The sequence below is a fragment of the Chiloscyllium punctatum genome, unplaced genomic scaffold (genome assembly GCF_047496795.1).
Source record: "Chiloscyllium punctatum isolate Juve2018m unplaced genomic scaffold, sChiPun1.3 scaffold_866, whole genome shotgun sequence".
Taxonomy (NCBI): domain Eukaryota; kingdom Metazoa; phylum Chordata; class Chondrichthyes; order Orectolobiformes; family Hemiscylliidae; genus Chiloscyllium; species Chiloscyllium punctatum.
In genome coordinates this window covers 16089-25000 of record NW_027310600.1, presented here as the reverse complement: position 1 = coordinate 25000, position 8912 = coordinate 16089, and positions in this window count along the sequence as shown.

The window sequence follows — 8912 nt, the reverse complement described above, 5'->3', positions numbered from 1 at the left end:
CGCCCCTCGCACCACGCTCGCAGGTCCGGGTTGGAATCCTGGGTGACGAGCACCGCAGGGCGGCAGAGCCATCGCACTTGGCCGGGTGGCAGAGGAGGACCCGACTATTCACAGATAGCGGCCCAACGACTCCCAGAGCCGGTCGTGCGGCGCGCGAGGTCTGCTCTCTTCACAAGAGGCTTTATTAGGGAGTGCTAAGGCAAGGTTCTGTGCCCTCCACCCTCATCGCAACACCCATGGGAGCCTCCGGTCGTCAATAGACCGCCGCACCGGCCTCTGACTGACTCTCAGAATGGACGGAAAGAGCCGGGTAAGCCTTTCAAAAGATTCGACCACGTGCCGAAAACTTTAGACTTCCGTGAGCTCTCCGGCTTGCACCGAGACCCGAAGTCGACGTGCGAAGCACCACGGGACCCCTTTCGCCTGCAGGTCCCGAGCCGCCTTTATTTGCTGTTACGAGCATCGTGTGCCCCATACCTGCGTGACGAGCACCGCAGGGCGGCAGAGCCATCGCACTTGGCCGGGTGGCAGAGGAGGACCCGACTATTCACAGATAGCGGCCCAACGACTCCCAGAGCCGGTCGTGCGGCGCGCGAGGTCTGCTCTCTTCACAAGAGGCTTTATTAGGGAGTGCTAAGGCAAGGTTCTGTGCCCTCCACCCTCATCGCAACACCCATGGGAGCCTCCGGTCGTCAATAGACCGCCGCACCGGCCTCTGACTGACTCTCAGAATGGACGGAAAGAGCCGGGTAAGCCTTTCAAAAGATTCGACCACGTGCCGAAAACTTTAGACTTCCGTGAGCTCTCCGGCTTGCACCGAGACCCGAAGTCGACGTGCGAAGCACCACGGGACCCCTTTCGCCTGCAGGTCCCGAGCCGCCTTTATTTGCTGTTACGAGCATCGTGTGCCCCATACCTGCGTGACGAGCACCGCAGGGCGGCAGAGCCATCGCACTTGGCCGGGTGGCAGAGGAGGACCCGACTATTCACAGATAGCGGCCCAACGACTCCCAGAGCCGGTCGTGCGGCGCGCGAGGTCTGCTCTCTTCACAAGAGGCTTTATTAGGGAGTGCTAAGGCAAGGTTCTGTGCCCTCCACCCTCATCGCAACACCCATGGGAGCCTCCGGTCGTCAATAGACCGCCGCACCGGCCTCTGACTGACTCTCAGAATGGACGGAAAGAGCCGGGTAAGCCTTTCAAAAGATTCGACCACGTGCCGAAAACTTTAGACTTCCGTGAGCTCTCCGGCTTGCACCGAGACCCGAAGTCGACGTGCGAAGCACCACGGGACCCCTTTCGCCTGCAGGTCCCGAGCCGCCTTTATTTGCTGTTACGAGCATCGTGTGCCCCATACCTGCGTGACGAGCACCGCAGGGCGGCAGAGCCATCGCACTTGGCCGGGTGGCAGAGGAGGACCCGACTATTCACAGATAGCGGCCCAACGACTCCCAGAGCCGGTCGTGCGGCGCGCGAGGTCTGCTCTCTTCACAAGAGGCTTTATTAGGGAGTGCTAAGGCAAGGTTCTGTGCCCTCCACCCTCATCGCAACACCCATGGGAGCCTCCGGTCGTCAATAGACCGCCGCACCGGCCTCTGACTGACTCTCAGAATGGACGGAAAGAGCCGGGTAAGCCTTTCAAAAGATTCGACCACGTGCCGAAAACTTTAGACTTCCGTGAGCTCTCCGGCTTGCACCGAGACCCGAAGTCGACGTGCGAAGCACCACGGGACCCCTTTCGCCTGCAGGTCCCGAGCCGCCTTTATTTGCTGTTACGAGCATCGTGTGCCCCATACCTGCGTGACGAGCACCGCAGGGCGGCAGAGCCATCGCACTTGGCCGGGTGGCAGAGGAGGACCCGACTATTCACAGATAGCGGCCCAACGACTCCCAGAGCCGGTCGTGCGGCGCGCGAGGTCTGCTCTCTTCACAAGAGGCTTTATTAGGGAGTGCTAAGGCAAGGTTCTGTGCCCTCCACCCTCATCGCAACACCCATGGGAGCCTCCGGTCGTCAATAGACCGCCGCACCGGCCTCTGACTGACTCTCAGAATGGACGGAAAGAGCCGGGTAAGCCTTTCAAAAGATTCGACCACGTGCCGAAAACTTTAGACTTCCGTGAGCTCTCCGGCTTGCACCGAGACCCGAAGTCGACGTGCTAAGCACCACGGGACCCCTTTCGCCTGCAGGTCCCGAGCCGCCTTTATTTGCTGTTACGAGCATCGTGTGCCCCATACCTGCGTGACGAGCACCGCAGGGCGGCAGAGCCATCGCACTTGGCCGGGTGGCAGAGGAGGACCAGACTATTCACAGATAGCGGCCCAACGACTCCCAGAGCCGGTCGTGCGGCGCGCGAGGTCTGCTCTCATCACAAGAGGCTTTAGGGAGTGCTCAGGCAAGGGTCAGCCCGCAGCCTTCCTGGCAACACCCAGGGGAACCAGGCCACTCGCGTCTCTCGCCTTCATTTTCGACACGAGCGCCTGCGGAGGGCCACCACCCCCTCCGATTGTCAAGAGACCTCCGCACCGGCCTCTGACTTACTCTCAGAATGGACGGAAAGAGCCGGGTAAGCCTTTGAAAAGATTCGACCACGTGCCGAAAACTTTAGACTTCCGTGAGCTCTCCGGCTTGCACCGAGACCCGAAGTCGACGTGCTTAGCACCACGGGACCCCTTTCGCCTGCAGGTCCCGAGCCGCCTTTTATTTTTGTTACGAGTATCGTGTTCCCCAAACCTGGGTGACGAGCACCGCAGGGCGGCAGAGCCATCGCGCTTGTCCGGGTGGCAGAGGAGGACCAGACTATTCACAAATAGCGGCCCAACGACTCCCAGAGCCGGTCGTGCGGCAGGCGAGGTCTGCTCTCATCACAAGAGGCTTTAGGGAGTGCTCAGGCAACGGTCAGCCCGCAGCCTTCTTGGCAACACCCAAGGGAACCAGGCCACTCGCGTCTCTCGCCTTCATTTTGGACACGAGCGCCTGTGGAGGGACGGCCGGAGTCAACGTGGGGTTTGCCCGCCCTCCAATAGTGTCAAAAGACCGCCGCACAAGTCTCTGACTGACTCTTAGAACAGACAGAAAGAGTTTGTCAAATCTGTCAAAAAATTGACAAAGTGTCAAAAATTCGACTTCCAAGAGCTCTCCGGCATGCACTCATACCTGTCATTAAAGTGCTATGCCCGTGGAACCGTTTTTCGGATGCCTTTCAGAACGGTCCCGCGCCGCCATTTTGTTCTAAAAATCGTGTTCCCATATATCTCCGGGTACCCCGCCAACCTCACTGCGGAAAAACTACAAGTGGCACTGAATGGGTCTGAATTCCAAATTTGACTGCATCGGTCTGGAACTCGGTCCGGTCAAAACCGTTTGGATTTTTCTCGGTCCGGACTTCCGCGACAGACAAAGTTAAAGTTTTCGGGCTGCAGGCACAAAACGACAGCTGGCCATTTGCCGGGCTCAATTCACCCAATTCCTCCGGCACTTCGGAGCACATGTTCGGTGTAAGTTTGCGAATCTTTCCCGATGCTGCAGCATTTTCCTCCGCTGACACTTAGAATATTTTTCACACTTTGCTGAAAATTTTTCTAAGTGTTTTTTTCCAAGTTTTCCTGGTTACTGATTTCTTCTTTTTAAACATTTTTCTAAGTTTTTCTGGTTACTGATTTCTTCTTTTTAAACATTTTTCGCAGTTTGTCTGGTTACTGATTTCTTCTTTTTAAACATTTTTCGCCGTTTTTCTGGTTACTGATTTCTTCTTTTTAAACATTTTTCGCCGTTTTTCTGGTTACTGATTTCTTCTTTTTAAACATTTTTCTAAGTTTTTCTGGTTACTCATTTCTTCTTTTTAAACATTTTTCTAAGTTTTTCTGGTTACTGATTTCTTCTTTTTAAACGTTTTTCTGGTTACTCATTTCTTCTTTTTAAACATTTTTCTAAGTTTTTCTGGTTACTCACTTCTTCTTTTTAAACATTTTTCGCCGTTTTTCTGGTTACTGATTTCTTCTTTTTAAACATTTTTCTAAGTTTTTCTGGTTACTCATTTCTTCTTTTTAAACATTTTTCTAAGTTTTTCTGGTTACTCATTTCTTCTTTTTAAACATTTTTCTAAGTTTTTCTGGTTACTGATTTCTTCTTTTTAAACATTTTTCTAAGTTTTTCTGGTTACTGATTTCTTCTTTTTAAACATTTTTCTAAGTTTTCCTGGTTACTCATTTCTTCTTTTTAAACATTTTTCTAAGTTTTCCTGGTTACTCATTTCTTCTTTTTAAACATTTTTCTAAGTTTTCCTGGTTACTGATTTCTTCTTTTTAAACATTTTTCGCAGTTTTTCTGGTTACTGATTTCTTCTTTTTAAACATTTTTTCGCAGTTTGTCTGGTTACTGATTTCTTCTTTTTAAACATTTTTCGCCGTTTTTCTGGTTACTGATTTCTTCTTTTTAAACATTTTTCGCCGTTTTTCTGGTTACTGATTTCTTCTTTTTAAGCATTTTTCTAAGTTTTTCTGGTTACTCATTTCTTCTTTTTAAACATTTTTCTAAGTTTTTCTGGTTACTGATTTCTTCTTTTTAAACATTTTTCTAAGTTTTTCTGGTTACTCATTTCTTCTTTTTAAACATTTTTCTAAGTTTTTCTGGTTACTCACTTCTTCTTTTTAAACATTTTTCTAAGTTTTTCTGGTTACTCACTTCTTCTTTTTAAACATTTTTCTAAGTTTTTCTGGTTACTGATTTCTTCTTTTTAAACATTTTTCTAAGTTTTTCTGGTTACTCATTTCTTCTTTTTAAACATTTTTCTAAGTTTTTCTGGTTACTGATTTCTTCTTTTTAAACATTTTTCTAAGTTTTCCTGGTTACTGATTTCTTCTTTTTAAACATTTTTCGCAGTTTTTCTGGTTACTGATTTCTTCTTTTTAAACATTTTTCTAAGTTTTCCTGGTTACTGATTTCTTCTTTTTAAACATTTTTCTAAGTTTTTCTGGTTACTCATTTCTTCTTTTTAAACATTTTTCTAAGTTTTTCTGGTTACTCACTTCTTCTTTTTAAACATTTTTCTAAGTTTTTCTGGTTACTGATTTCTTCTTTTTAAACATTTTTCGCCGTTTTTCTGGTTACTGATTTCTTCTTTTTAAACATTTTTCTAAGTTTTTCTGGTTACTCATTTCTTCTTTTTAAACATTTTTCTAAGTTTTTCTGGTTACTGATTTCTTCTTTTTAAACATTTTTCTAAGTTTTCCTGGTTACTGATTTCTTCTTTTTAAACATTTTTCGCAGTTTTTCTGGTTACTGATTTCTTCTTTTTAAACATTTTTCTAAGTTTTCCTGGTTACTGATTTCTTCTTTTTAAACATTTTTCGCAGTTTTTCTGGTTACTGATTTCTTCTTTTTAAACATTTTTCTAAGTTTTTCTGGTTACTGATTTCTTCTTTTTAAACATTTTTCTAAGTTTTTCTGGTTACTCACTTCTTCTTTTTAAACATTTTTCTAAGTTTTCCTGGTTACTGATTTCTTCTTTTTAAACATTTTTCGCAGTTTGTCTGGTTACTGATTTCTTCTTTTTAAACATTTTTCGCAGTTTTTCTGGTTACTGATTTCTTCTTTTTAAACATTTTTCTAAGTTTTTCTGGTTACTCACTTCTTCTTTTTAAACATTTTTCTAAGTTTTTCTGGTTACTGATTTCTTCTTTTTAAACGTTTTTCTGGTTACTCATTTCTTCTTTTTAAACATTTTTCTAAGTTTTTCTGGTTACTCACTTCTTCTTTTTAAACATTTTTCTAAGTTTTTCTGGTTACTGATTTCTTCTTTTTAAACATTTTTCTAAGTTTTCCTGGTTACTCATTTCTTCTTTTTAAACATTTTTCTAAGTTTTCCTGGTTACTCATTTCTTCTTTTTAAACATTTTTCTAAGTTTTCCTGGTTACTGATTTCTTCTTTTTAAACATTTTTCGCAGTTTTTCTGGTTACTGATTTCTTCTTTTTAAACATTTTTTCGCAGTTTGTCTGGTTACTGATTTCTTCTTTTTAAACATTTTTCGCCGTTTTTCTGGTTACTGATTTCTTCTTTTTAAACATTTTTCGCCGTTTTTCTGGTTACTGATTTCTTCTTTTTAAGCATTTTTCTAAGTTTTTCTGGTTACTCATTTCTTCTTTTTAAACATTTTTCTAAGTTTTTCTGGTTACTGATTTCTTCTTTTTAAACATTTTTCTAAGTTTTTCTGGTTACTCATTTCTTCTTTTTAAACATTTTTCTAAGTTTTTCTGGTTACTCACTTCTTCTTTTTAAACATTTTTCTAAGTTTTTCTGGTTACTGATTTCTTCTTTTTAAACATTTTTCGCCGTTTTTCTGGTTACTGATTTCTTCTTTTTAAACATTTTTCTAAGTTTTTCTGGTTACTCATTTCTTCTTTTTAAACATTTTTCTAAGTTTTTCTGGTTACTGATTTCTTCTTTTTAAACATTTTTCTAAGTTTTCCTGGTTACTGATTTCTTCTTTTTAAACATTTTTCGCAGTTTTTCTGGTTACTGATTTCTTCTTTTTAAACATTTTTCTAAGTTTTCCTGGTTACTGATTTCTTCTTTTTAAACATTTTTCGCAGTTTTTCTGGTTACTGATTTCTTCTTTTTAAACATTTTTCTAAGTTTTTCTGGTTACTGATTTCTTCTTTTTAAACATTTTTCTAAGTTTTTCTGGTTACTCACTTCTTCTTTTTAAACATTTTTCTAAGTTTTCCTGGTTACTGATTTCTTCTTTTTAAACATTTTTCGCAGTTTGTCTGGTTACTGATTTCTTCTTTTTAAACATTTTTCGCAGTTTTTCTGGTTACTGATTTCTTCTTTTTAAACATTTTTCTAAGTTTTTCTGGTTACTCACTTCTTCTTTTATAACATTTTTCTAAGTTTTCCTGGTTACTGATTTCTTCTTTTTAAACATTTTTCTAAGTTTTCCTGGTTACTGATTTCTTCTTTTTAAACATTTTTCTAAGTTTTCCTGGTTACTGATTTCTTCTTTTTAAACATTTTTCTAAGTTTTTCTGGTTACTCATTTCTTCTTTTTAAACATTTTTCGCAGTTTTTCTGGTTACTGATTTCTTCTTTTTAAACATTTTCCTAAGTTTTCCTGGTTACTGATTTCTTCTTTTTAAACATTTTTCTAAGTTTTCCTGGTTACTCATTTCTTCTTTTTGATCATTTTTCTAAGTTTTCCTGGTTACTGATTTCTTCGTTTTGAACATTTTTCTAAGTTTTCCTGGTTACTCACTTCTTCTTTTCAAACATTTTTCTTCGTTTTTCTGTTTACTCATTTAGCACTTTCAGGCACTTTCCCATCATTTCCTCGTTCCCGATTTCACCCTTTAAAACGCTTTCGGGCATTTCCCTAAGTTTTGCGGTTCACTCGTTTGGGACTCACTGACACCTTCTCTAGCTTCCCTGCTCACTTTTTTCGTACTGTTGAGAAAATTCGAACCCTTTCCTTAACTATGCCGGTTACTGACTTCACCGCTTCAGACCCTTGTCCCCGTAATGAAAGATACCATTTCCCACCGTGGGAAATGCACGAAAATCGGACTGAACACGGGGGAGGCTCCCCCCTCGAAGGCGAGACCGTCGGCAGAACCGCCGGGTCAAACCCGGCCGAGCTACCCGGCTTACAAGTCTCAAAGTCGGTATGAGCAGTCACGTCCACCCCCATTCCCTTTTGGACCACTTCCCACGGTTCCAAATGCATGAAAATCGGCCTGTACACGGGGGAGGCACCCGCCTCGAAGACGAGACCGTCGGCAGAACCGCCGGGTCAAACCCGGCTGAGCTACCCGGCTCGGAAGCGCCAAAGTCGGGTTGAGCAGTCACATTCACTCCCATCGACGTTTGGACCACTTCCCACGGTTCGAAATGCACGGAAATCGGCCTGTACACGGGGGAGGCACCCGCCTCGAAGAGGAGACTGTCGGCAGAACCGCCGGGTCAAACCCGGCTGTGCTAACCGGCTCGGAAGCGCCAAAGTCGGGTTGAGCAGTCACATTCACTCCCATCCCCTTTTGGGCAACTTCCCACGGTTGGAAATGCATGGAAATCGGACTGAACACGGGGGAGGCTCCCCCCTCGAAGGCGAGACCGTCGGCAGAACCGCAGGATCAAACCCGGCTGAGCTACCCGGCTTACAAGTCTCAAAGTCGGTATGAGCAGACACGTCCACCCCCATTCCCTTTTGGACCACTTCCCACGGTTCGAAATGCATGAAAATCGGCCTGTATACGGGGGAGGCACCCGCCTCGAAGACGAGACCGTCGGCAGACCCGCCGGGTCAAACCCGGCTGAGCTACCCGGCTCGGAAGCGCCAAAGTCGGGTTGAGCAGTCACATTCACTCCCATCCCCTTTTGGACCACTTCCCACGGTTCGAAATACACGAAAATCGGCCTGTACACGGGGGAGGCACCCGCCTCGAAGACGAGACCGTCGGCAGAACCGCCGGAACAAACCCGGCTGAGCTACCCGGCTTACAAGTCTCAAAGTCGGTATGAGCAGACACGTCCACCCCCATTCCCTTTTGGACCACTTCCCACGGTTCGAAATGCATGAAAATCGGCCTGTATACGGGGGAGGCACCCGCCTCGAAGACGAGACCGTCGGCAGACCCGCCGGGTCAAACCCGGCTGAGCTACCCGGCTCGGAAGCGCCAAAGTCGGGTTGAGCAGTCACATTCACTCCCATCCCCTTTTGAACCTCTTCCCACCGTTGGAAATGCACGAAAATCGGCCTGTACACGGGGGAGGCTCCCCCCTCGAAGGCGAGACCGTCGGCAGAACCGCCGGGTCAAACCCGGCTGAGCTACCCGGCTTACAAGTCTCGAAGTCGGGTTGAGCAGTCACATTCACTCCCATCGACTTTTGGGCAACTTCCCACCGTTGCAAATGCATGAAA